Below are 12487 nucleotides of genomic sequence, written 5' to 3'. Positions count from 1 at the left end.
TTTATTGTTAATAGAGTAATCATGTAGATGTAGTAGAGACCTTCGTGACGTACGCGCCGCGGCCTGTCTTTCTCGTCGGCCTCGCTCGGCAAGCTCACCGCTCGAACGCACTATTCGTGTGGCGACGGCACTGGCGTATTCTGAGTTTTATTAGTTATTACTTAGTTGTTACAGATACTGCATACCAGCTTAAAAAGTACTGTGAAACTTTGTATACGCGTTTTATATACATCTTAACAATTTGACACCGGGAACTGAAGTTGGCTTAAAGACGTGAAGAACAATGGTACTGTGCTTTTTCGTCAGACTTCCATAGCTCAGATTCCACTTCCTCGTAATTTACGTCTTTTCGGTACTGGGATAAAAAGTGACAGCCAAGAATTTTTTTTATGTTTTCTGTTGCACTTATTCATATTGTCGAATCTCTGTTCGAATTAAATATATTACAATGGCACTGTAGACGACGCCGAAGTGTCACGAAAACGCAACGCATTTGGAACTATGAAATTGTTACAGTAAATGCTGTAAGCAGTTTGCACCACCTAATGGTTCATTATTATCGTCAGGTTTTCTTTATTTATCCTTCCGTTTGTTACATACAGGTAAAATATCTAACATTTTTTCGCAATCTCATTAGAAAGGTAAAACCACACACTACGCACAAGGAAAAAAATTAGAAGTTCAGTACTGGAATTTTGGAGTAATAAAAGAAGTGACAGCCAACAATGTTTTTTTATGTTTTCTATTGCATTGATTATTACTGTCGAATCTGTTCTAATTAATTACAATTACACTGTATAGGAAACTGACTCGTGCAGAAATACTAGGCTGCAACGGTTTGAGAACCTGCATAAACTGTAGGGAATTAATCAGACTGCCAAGTGAAAATTTCATCTGTATATGAATATCAGTTTCGAAGCTACCTGTATACCGGTATATCACTGACTGCTGAAGAGACAAACAGTCACAGCTATCAGCGTTTCACAATTGGGACGCCACAACACTGAGACGGCAAATTCTTTATCCAGTCAGCAAGCCACTGGTATTTCACTCGTAAAGGTTGTCTTCTGAGACGTTGCCAGCCAAGGTGCTTATTGTCAGTAGGCGAGCGCTGACAAGCTCCGATGGATTAATTCTGTAATGATTTAACGTTTCTCTCTGGTTAAGAAAGAAACCTTATTTTCTCGAACGTAATAAATATTGGAAAATATGTTTACAGTATTTATTATCCGTACATGCAGAAGACATTATTGAAAGGATTTAATTTGAAATACACGTTACTGTATATGCATTTTCAAGTACATTATTCCCAACTTTCATCTATTCTCATAGTGTTACGTATTTGCTTCCCCATCGAATAATGAATTGTGAATAGTATCCACGCAACGGATCAACTCGTACATTGGTCAGATGGTGTTCCTCGACTGCTTTCCTCGTCCTCAAAAGCAACGCTTCTCTATTTCGGTATATGCGTCCTACACTATTGCAAACGTATGCAACTCCGCCGTCCTCCAATGTATGCTTATCAGCGAAGGAGTGCGCCACAAGATCCTGGAATGAACGAAAATCTTATCACAGTAGCAATACAAGAAAAAAAAGGAAACACCCTCACGACGTGGTGGGAATTGTACTTGTAGGGAATACTGGAAAATACTATTTCAGGGCGTTTTCTGAAGAGTCGCACTCAGATACTTACGACTACGTAGATTTCTTTGTGAATATGTACACTGCGAATACCTGAAAATAATATACATACACGAAAGTGCCTACAACTCACACAAAGCCAGATAGCAAAGCACACTATTGAGTTTAACTTTCTCTGAACGACTCTCATTAAAAAATAAAAACAAAATGTGTTCAATCCTTACTAACAATAGAAACAGTTTTAACGCTTGCATAACGTTATATATGGCGTGGTTCTTGCGCTGCGTCTCCTTTCATATGAGGGCTATTGTGTCTTTTCTAAACACGCATCGTTGTTAGTAAGCATTTGCATACATACTGCTCCGAGTAGAGTTTGGAATTTTGTGTTGCCTTGCTTTCGGTACAATTTCAAAACTGCAAAGGCTACATCTAAGTAATATAATTCACTGTAACAAACGAAGAGTTGAGTACCAAAGCGGCAGCACACAAACAAAAAATGAAAATAAATGTTAATAAGTAGTAGTAAAATATTAATGAAACAAGTTCACACAGTAAATAAATTTTTATATATGACTCATGTTACAACCGCTACCTCCTCCTACCCCCCCCCCCCCACCCCCCGTAAATTTAGAACAGTTCAACAATGATGCATCAGCACAATGTAACATCGCTTCGTTCGACAAGCAAAAGAATTATGTTAATTACATTTTCTTTCTTTTTGTAAATTGCAATATTTCGTGTCGTAATCCTACAGCTACTATTTATACATGACGAACGTGAGACATTTGTACCAAAGATCCGCTCAAGTGTCGATACGTCGTCAATGGCAGAATCTCATCTAATGACGCCGTCATGTTAACTTAATCCAGAACTCCGGTTTTAGTTGCTTCAGTACGCACTGGTCAAACTTTGTTTTTTTTTTTTTGTTTTTCGTTAACACTCGTGCTGAAAATACGAGCGTGTACTGTATAAGCTACGATAATTAAATCTTCAATGGCCTTTCAACTTTTCTCCGCGCTTTAAGGACAGTACAAAAATCATTCAATGGCCACTTTACCGCCAAGCCTGTATCAGACAGACATTGTGCTCAATGTTGGGCTCTGGTGAGCGGAAGGAGTCTTGTAAAACATTCAACGCAAGGAGGCCTCGTGTAGTTCTCACACGGACATCAATACACATTAAGCGAGCTTACGCTGGGGAGCTGTAGTAAGGGGTTGAGTAAAGAAAGAAGGGCACTACTTGATGTTTGTTGATACGCCTGATGGCAGCTTACATCAAAAATTCCGGTCGTAATTTACGGTGTTGACTCAGCAGGAATAATGTCCGCTGGTCGTGGAACACTGGACAAAGCACATGCAAAAGCAACTGCCGCTCATACCAGGAAACTATCACAGCTCACTACGGAGCACCATACACCCTAAGACTTCCTTATCGCTTGACGATTCGTCATTCTCCACAGTAATGTCTTTATCAACGGCGGCAACCGATTGTGCGTCATGCCCTGTTTACTACATGTCTTTCTCTTAACAAAGAGACATGGTCATATCGCGTTTGGTACGCTCAGCTACGCGTTAAAAACACAGGTACAGGAAACTGCAGTCAAGACGCAGTCTGCATCGCCAACACAGCTACTTAATTTTCCACGCACTAGACCGAAATACAGCATCGTTAGACCACACTTACGACCAGGTTTCCAATTAAGCGGATCTATCCGGCGTGATTGAAATCTTAATCAGCCACATAAAGTGACCTGATTGTGACATTTTTTCACTTCTTTTGTATAGTAATGACTTACGAGACGACTGTATTGTTCTCCGGCTTTACGATGGATTATCCCACCTGGAATCCACTTCAGCTTTGAAGTTTTCCGCCGATGTCCAGGTAACGGTCGTGCCACTTTCCAGCTTCAAATGAAACTCCATTGCATGAATTTTAACTAGTTAAGAGATAACCCTACATCTGCATCCATAACATTCTACGGCATTTCAATAAATTTCTTTGGTTTGTCGAACAAGATACTAAACGCACGCATGTGACAAAGTTTGTGTGCTACGCGCCAGAGGCGCCTATGTAGGGAACTAGAAAACCAAGTGATGGCATCAGATATATGGTCTGCAGGTAAAGACAATTGTCTTGCGGATTAGGTTGTTGGGAAATCGCTTTATCCTACACACAGCTTTTGCCAATGAATGCATAATTTAATAAGGTCGTAAAAGTGCAACAAAATCTCAAAATGACACGAGTCGCCAGGCCCGACAGGCGCGATGTGTACAATGAAAGCTTAAAATTGTGTCCTGGACCGGCAGCTGAACTGATTTTTTTTAATTTCTAGCGGCAACGGTCTGACAACAGTTCAAGAACTACTCACGCTAGAAGTGTAGGATTAAACATCTAAAAACTGTCTTTCTCGTGCAATGTGAATTCTCGTTTTTCTTTTATTTCACAGGACACTCCCTTTGCTTGCAAATGGTAATGGCTATGCATAGACCAACATTAGATGACTTCATTACAAAACGTGCAAATAAGAAAAACTTGTTTACGTTCACTTCGGTAAAGTCTTCTGTATCACCTTATTCTTAATTAGTAAACTTTGGACATCATCTGCAAGAAATTTTAAGTCAGTGCTTCGCATATTAACAAATATTATGGGCTTTTATAATCTTCCTTATCAGTTTCACAGTTCTAGGCTTGGAGTGTTGGTGAAATGTAAATTTCAACAGTTTGTGATAATTTACAACTTTTTTTTTCAGCTCAAAAGTGTTACACTATTGGTTAAATCTTTCAACTGAACCAGTTGATATACATTGGCAGAAGCGTTAAATAACGTAGAATTCTCTAAAACGAATGTAAGTGTTCGCACTGGGTGAGGTTATCTCCAAGGGCAGACAAACTAGATCTTTTCAAGTTGGCACACTCCAAAGAGGCAGCTGTGATCTCCTGCTACGGGCGACACCAAGACGCAGCACAACCGTGAGGTGTCAAATGATCTCGGACTCACCTGCAACGAAAAAAGAAATGAGCTTAGTGATTTTAAAACATCTACGGACAGATAAATCAAAACAGTTAACAAAAAGCGTCGATTAGCAGATATAGTTTAGCTTCATCCCTGCAATGTAAGGGATTCAGGCCCTCACCGGAAACCAGAAGTATCTTCAGGTAGCTAAAGTGAAGGATATAATAAAGCACGCAACAGTACTGACAGTAGACGTCACCAATTTCCTAATATTGTATAGGTGACCTAGTTCTCAAGAAATCATCAATGATCAGTGTTAGAAATCTCTGGGAGATTTACTTCTGATTGCGTCGAGGGAATGCTGTAATCGATGCACATTCTTCGGCGCTGCGTCTTTCGAGACACAAGATACTTCTGATTCCAGTAGAGATTGTTCCGTCTGTTCTAGTCACAAATGGAGTGTGTGACGAATTACTGTATGCCACATGGCGAAATGTTACTAGTCTAATCTTCACCGCCCCTACCGGATCAGTATCTATATCTACTAACATATTCCGAAACACACCATACGCTGTATGACGGAGGGTGCCTTGTACAGCTGCTATACAGTCCCTTTCCTGTTCCACTCGCAAATGGAGCGAGGGAGAAACGACAGTCTATACGCCTCCGTACAAGCTCCTCTTCTCTCGTGTGCAGTTTTCGCGGTCGTTACACGAGACTAATGCTGGGATGAATGTAGAGGACACTGTATTTTTAACTTTTCGAAGCACGCCTCCGGCAAAATAATTTTTTTCTTCTAGTGTCCATCCGATCAGAATTCACTGACTTTGTAAGATACCCACCGTAGTGTGAAATTCTATATCACCCGTGATGCCCTCTTGTATACGCTCGAAGGGAAAACTCAGAATCACTGGTTTTGAGACACGGTGCGACAGAACTTTTAAAGCGACGTAAAACTATGCCTACTTGGTCTGTTGCTTTCACACTTTTCAAATGCTTAGAAACTCGTTAAAATATCGTTATAAGAAGTATCAAGAGCACCAAACCACCACCCCCCCCCCCCCCCCCCCCCGGAAGGCCATAGTAACGGAACGCCTATTTATACAACTCAGGTACGAATATAAATTAGGGTGGTCACATTTTAGAATTTCGCGTTTCCTCACACGCAACCACTGTTTTTTCAGCTTTTGTTTTAACAAGAAGTTTTAGGACCTACTTTGTAGAAATTGAAAACGAGGAACCCATGCCGCAGTGGCCGGGGAGTTGTCATGTCACTATGTGTTGTTTGTTACTGATTACGTGTGTGCTTGACAGCTACCAGCTGTTAATGGTCCACTGAAATCTTACATTAACGTCACTCATCCTTCCGCCCTATCATATCAGGCTCATGTCCCCGCAGTATCCTTTCTTCCAGAATTGCTAGTCTCGCAAGTTTCGCAGGAGAGCTTCCGTGAAGTCCCTACTCCCTCCCCCCCCCCCAGGAGTCGCTGGCGAATTTTCTCTTGTCTTTCGACAGGTATTTGAAATTTAGTTTTTGCAACGTGTAACTGAAGTCAGCGCAAACAAATACAGTTCACATCGCGTCTTCCACGAGACGCCCAGCGTCGATGGAAAGCTTCGGTTTGTTTCACCTATACACACAAAATGATTTTTAAAGCGAAATTTTACGTGCCCATTGGACAGAGTGGTCAAAAATGAGCCTAGTGCGATATTAGTATTATCGATATGTACTAGCAGAAACAGTAAAACACTAAGATTAACCAGCACTCCAGCAGCGAGAGCCCTGGCCCGCGCTGACTGATACCTCCACACAGCAGCGCTGTTTAGTAGCCGTTGGAGTACTGGTTAGTCTTACTTTTTTACTATTCCTGTTAATACATATCGATAAAACAACCATCGCACTAGATTAATTTCGGACCGCAAACTCGAATGGGCACGTAAAATTACGCTTTGAAAGTAACTTAGTTTGTAGTGGGAAAGAAATCGACGCTTTCCATCGGGGCTGGGTGTCACATGGAAGATGTGACGATTAGTATTTGTTTGGGCTGTCTCCAGCTACACGTTACAAAGACGAAATTGCAAATATCTGCTGAAACACGAAAAAAAAAAGTGCCCGACGACCCTTAGGAGAGACACGCGGCATGTAAAAACTTCGCCACTGTCAGTCCAAAGCCCAGGGACTCATCAAGCAACAAGTAGGAGTAGTAACAACGACTTAGAAAACCTGGGGCCATCTGGCTCCGGAAGGTAACCAGGATGGCTAACGTTATGGGTGAAACCCCAAAATCCACAAATGTCTCTGTAATGGGCACCTGAACTCTCGACACATGATGCGACTGTGATGACAGTTCGAAAGCTAGTACCTAACCTGGATTCCAACCCCCCACCCCCTCAAACACACGAGGAAATCTTTAAAAAATATTGTCAAATAATAAAGTTACTGAAAAATAGCAGATTTCGGAAATTTGGAAATTGGACCATGACAACATTGCACCCAAAATACACAGAATCATCGACAACATCTGGGAAACAGGAAAGGTACCAGATGAACAGAAATCAGCTCTAATACACCACAGGCCCGTAATAACTGCTGCGTGTGAAATACAAAAATCTATCCAAAGTCCTGTTAAATTGGCTAGAGCCCCACACAGATCCAAAGACAGGAAAATACCAAAGAGGGTACAAAAAGGGAAGATCATGCAATGAACAGTTCTGGCGACAGCAGAAAATCAACAAGAAAGTCCAGGAACACTGCAATTACATTCGTCGACTTCAAGAAGGCCTACGACTCCATGTATAAAGAAACTGTCTTCGACACACTGGAAGATATGAAGATGGACAACAAGACCATAAAGCTAATCCAGAACACAATAACTAATACAGCATCCAAAGTGAAGTTCCTGGGAGAGATCTAGGAACCATTCAAAGTCAAGACAGAGTGTGAGCCGGCTAGTGTGGCCAAGCGGTTTTAGGCGCTTCAGTGTGGAACAGCGCGACAGCTACGGTCGCAGGTTCGAGCCCTGCCTCTGGCATGGATGTGTGTGATGTCCTTACGTTAGTTAGGTTTAAGTAGCTCTAAGTTCCAGGGGATTGGTGACCTCATATGTTAAGTCCCATAGTGCTCAGAGCCATCTGAACCAAGAGTGAGAGTGGGAGTTGGCCTGTAACTCAGTTTTGGAGAAAATAATCAGGATATGAGACAATGGGGTAAATATGGGGAGAGAGAATGGTAGAACCATCAGGATAAAATATCTGGCCTGTGCTGATAATAACCACCATAACAAAAACAAGTCAAAGAAGCTCTACATACACTACACAAAATCTCATCCAAACAGGGCTACAAATATCGTAGCAAAAAAATGCAGTACATGGACACAAAATGTACAGACAGCCACCAGGAACGAAGTACGGAAAGGTAACAAGCAGAAAATACCTAATACCTGGAAGACAGTAAATAGAAAACGGCACTGAACTCGACACCCAATAAGAAAAGGATCACAAAACTACAAAACGCATACAGAATTTTTTGAAATCATTACAGCAAAAGAAATATTTTGAATACTAACAAGCGCTCTATCATTGTAACAGGTACAGCGGCAAGCGAGTGTTCCGGGGCTTACCCCAGTTCACTAGTGCCAGAACCACGAAATCAAAACGCGCCTGTGCGTTAACATACAAAGGATCGCTCCATAATCCATGAATGAAACTAAAAATGACTTTACGAGACTTCATCAGTGTATGCTTAAGTATATTAATGTTAACACAGTTCTGAGACAATCAAATGAATATTTTACGCAAAATATAGAAAAGAAGGCATGGGCTTCGTGTCTTATCTTGGCCACTATAATACGTTCACTATGCTGTTTGTAGTAGCTTACCCCGCACTCCTATTTTTTTTTATTCATTATTAAGCCTACTCCTGCATTACCCCTATTTGATTTTGTATTTATAACCCTGTATTCACCTGACCGCAAGTCTTGTTCCTCTTGCCATCCAACTTCACTAATTCCCACTATATCTAACTTTAACCTATCCATTTCCCTTTTTAAATTTTCTAACCTACCTGCCCGATTAAGGGATCTGACATTCCACGCTCCGATCCGTAGAATGCCAGTTTTCTTTCTCCTGACAACGACGCTCTCCTGAGTAGTCCCCACCCGGAGATCCGAATGGGGGACCATTTTACCTCCGGAATATTTTACCCAGGAGGACGCCATCATCATTTAACGATACAGTAAAGCTGCATGCCCTCGGGAAAAATTACGACTGTAGTTTGCCCTTGGTTTCAGCCGTTCGCAGTACCACAACAGCAAGGCCGTTTTGGTTAACCTAGATAAAATGAAAGAACTAGAGGTTGTACAGAGTTTCAGGGGGACCATAAGGGAACAATTGACAGGAATGGGGGAAAGAAATACAGTAGAAGACGAATGGGTAGCTCTGAGGGATGAAGTAGTCAAGGCAGCAGAGGATCAAGTAGGTAAAGAGACGAGGGCTAGTAGAAATCCTTGGGTAACAGAAGAAATATTGAACTTAATTGATGAAAGAAATGGCTCTGAGCACTATGGGACTTAACATCTGTGGTCATCAGTCCCCTAGAACTTTGAACTACTTAAACCTAACTAACCTAAGGACATCACACACATCCATGCCCGAGGCAGGATTCGAACCTGCGACCGTAGCAGTCGCGCGGTTCTGGGCTGCGCGCCTAGAGCCGCTAGACCACCGCGGCCGGCCTTGATGAAAGAAGAAAATATAAAAATGCAGTAAATGAAGCAGGCAAAAAGGAATACAAACGTCTCAAAAATGAGATCAACAGGAAGTGCAAAATGTAAGGATGTAGAAGCTTATCTCACTAGGGGTAAGATAGATACAGCCAACAGGAAAATTGAAGAGACCTTTGGAGAAAAGAGAGCCACTTGTATGAATATCAAGAGCTCAGATGGAAACCCAGTTCTAAGCAAAGAGGGGAAAGCAGAAAGGTGGAAGGAGTATATAGAGGGTCTATACAAGGGCGATGTACTTGAGGACAATATTATGGAAATGGAAGAGGATGTTGATGAAGATGAAATGGGATATACGATACTGCGTGAAGAGTTTGAGAGAGCACTGAAAGACCTAAGTCGAAACAAGGCCCCGGGATTAGGCCACATTCCATTACAACTACTGACGACCTTGGGAGAGCCAGTCCTGACAAAACTCTACCATCTGGTAAGATGTACGAGACAGGCGAAATACCCTCAGACTTCAAGAAGAATATAATAATTCCAATCCCAAAGAAAGCAGGTGTTGACAGATGTGAAAATTACCGAACTATCAGTTTAATAGGCCACAGCTGCAAAATACTAACAAGAATTCGTACAGACGAATGGAAAAACTGGTAGAAGCCGACCCCGGGGAAGATCAGTTTGGATTCCGTAGAAATATTGGAACACGTGAGGCAATACTGATCCTACGACTTATCTTAGAAGCTAGATTAAGTAAAGGCAAACCTACGTTCCTAGCATTTGTAGACTCGGAGAAAGCTTTTGACAATGTTGACTGGAATACTCTCTTTCAAATTCTGAAGGTGGCAGGGGTAAAATAAAGGGAGCGAAAAGCTATTTACAATTTGTACAGAAACCAGATGGCAATTATAAGAGTCGAGGGACACGAAAGGGAAGCAGTGGCTGGGAAGGGAGTGAGACAGGGTTGTAGCCTCTCCCCGATGTTGTTGAATTTGTATATTGAGCAAGCAGTAAAGGAAACAAAAGAAAAATTCGGAGTAGGTATTAAAATCCATGGAGAAGAAAATAAAACTTCGAGGTTCGCCGATGACATTGTAATTCTGTCAGAGACAGCAAAGGACTTGGAAGAGCAGTTGAACGGAATGGACAGTGTCTTGAAAGGAGGATATAAGTTGAACATCAACAAAGGCAAAACGAGGATAATGGAATTTAGTCGAATTAAGTCGGGCGATGCTGAGGGAATTACATTAGGAAATGAGACACTTCAAGTAGTAAAGGAGTTTTGCTATTTCGGGAGCAAAATAATTGATGATGGTCGAAGTAGAGAGGATATAATGGCAAGGAAAGCGTTTCTGAAGAAGAGAAATTTGTTAACATCGAATATAGATTTAAGTGTCAAGAAGTCCATTCTGAAAGTATTTGTATGGAGTGTAGCCATGTATTGAAATGAAACGTGGACGATAAATAGTTCAGACAAATAAAGAATAGAAGCTTTCGACATGTGGTGCTACAGAAGAATGGTGAAGATTAGATGGGTAGATCGCATAACTAATGAGGAGGTATTGAATAGGATCGGGGAGAAGAGAAGTTTGTGGCACAACTTGACTAGAAGAAGGGATCGGTTGGTAGGACATGTCCTGAGGCATCAAGGGATCACAAATTTAGCATTGGAGGGCAGTGTGGAGGGCAAAAATCGTAGAGGGAGACCAAGAGATGAATACACTAAGCAGATTCAGAAGGATGTAAGTTGCAGTAAGTACTGGGAGATGAAGGAGCTTGCACAGGATAGATTAGCAAGGAGAGCTGCATCAAACCAGTTTCAGGACTGAAGACAACAACAACATAGAAAAGAAGTGGTGCTAAATAGTAAAATTAGTCAGAATATGCAAAAAGTATGTCACAATTAAAACTTTCAAGTCTCAACATGATCACAGCAACATTTAGGTCAAAATAGGCGTTTTTACGAAAAATTGAAGGTGCTACGTATTAGACTCAGAAAGATGAAAATTCGTATATAACCTCAGTCAAACAAACAAACAAAAAAAAAAAGACATTATGTATGTATAAGTGACCTCTATTAGTTTACAAGCGGTTTACTAAACCGAATTTTGAACGAAAAGGTTATTCATAATAAATAATCATTTCGATTTGTAATACTTCTAATTACAGCACTCTATTACATTCATGCTAAAATAAAGCTGTAACAAGTTTCAAAACTGTATTGGGAATAATAATAATTATTACAAAAATCTTAGACAGTTCTGTGGTCACGTTCTACTGTTGGTTCAGTTATAAAAATTCTAATCAGCAAAATTTAAATGAAGTCGAGCTAAAACTTTTTCAGTTACAAAAGCAAAATTAACTCTGTTCATCCAAAAATTAGAAAGATTGTAAACAGTTAAACGACTGAGAACCGGTTATCTAGATACTGCCACCTGCGCTTAATGCGGTTGATATCTGTTCCGTTTGACGGTCCGCCGCGCCCATATATAAACACGGCCAGAGAGGCAGTTGGAATGGACACTTCGCACCGACATATCAATCCGTCGGCGTCAAACGCCTGCGTGCGCTGTGCCTCTGATGACGTCACAGCCGCGCAGCTAGCAGAAGCGTTTTCGGTAGAAGTAGGAAGTGAACTCGCTAGGACTGTACACCGCCCTGGATCGCTTAGATTTTACGGAGACAACTTTGTGTGTGCCGTCCGTAATGTTATAACAAAAACCGCGTGGCAAGTGGAGAGATAATTTCGCACTTCTAAGGCGAGCAATTAACTTTGGTAATTACAGGTCATGGCGACAGCCCATTTCACTTGTAATTTCTCGTAGAGGTTGCCTCTGAGTTATTAATAGTGCTGTGCTGTGCAATGAACAAAATTCCACGGACATCTGCATAGGATGAACGAAAACAGATTGACCAAGATTTTTAATGGTGACGACTAACACAGCGTAAACTAGCTGGAGAAAAGGGAGCCATGGAAGACCTCAAGGGTCTAAACATCTCCATGGAAGACATGACAGGCATGAAAAAAAAGAGAAAAAAAATCAGAAAAATGTCAGCAAACTCCCAAAGACAAGAAAACAGGAAATATGTGGGCAAAGGAGGAAAAAGCACAGTGAAATTATGAGAGGTTTTAGGGAAGAAATGGGAAAGACTGAAAAAAGCCATG

General features: G+C 41.3%; 1 protein-coding gene and 1 long non-coding RNA gene across 2 annotated transcripts in view; both read right to left on the bottom strand.

Annotated features, from left to right (window-relative positions):
• Positions 1–12487, bottom strand: part of LOC124602690 (serine/threonine-protein kinase 3) — a 362931-nt gene that overhangs the window by 263510 nt on the left and 86934 nt on the right. The window lies entirely within an intron of this gene.
• Positions 4372–12487, bottom strand: part of LOC124602716 — a 31745-nt gene continuing 23629 nt past the window's right edge. Inside the window, exon 2 of the long non-coding RNA XR_006978589.1 lies at positions 4372–4642. This is a non-coding gene — a long non-coding RNA (uncharacterized LOC124602716). The remainder of the gene's footprint in view (positions 4643–12487) is intronic.

This window comes from Schistocerca americana, chromosome 1, assembly GCF_021461395.2.
Source record: "Schistocerca americana isolate TAMUIC-IGC-003095 chromosome 1, iqSchAmer2.1, whole genome shotgun sequence".
In the NCBI taxonomy this organism is placed as follows: Eukaryota; Metazoa; Arthropoda; class Insecta; order Orthoptera; family Acrididae; genus Schistocerca; species Schistocerca americana.
Note: the sequence above shows the minus strand (reverse complement) of the source record. Positions and strands in the feature narration are given on the sequence as shown.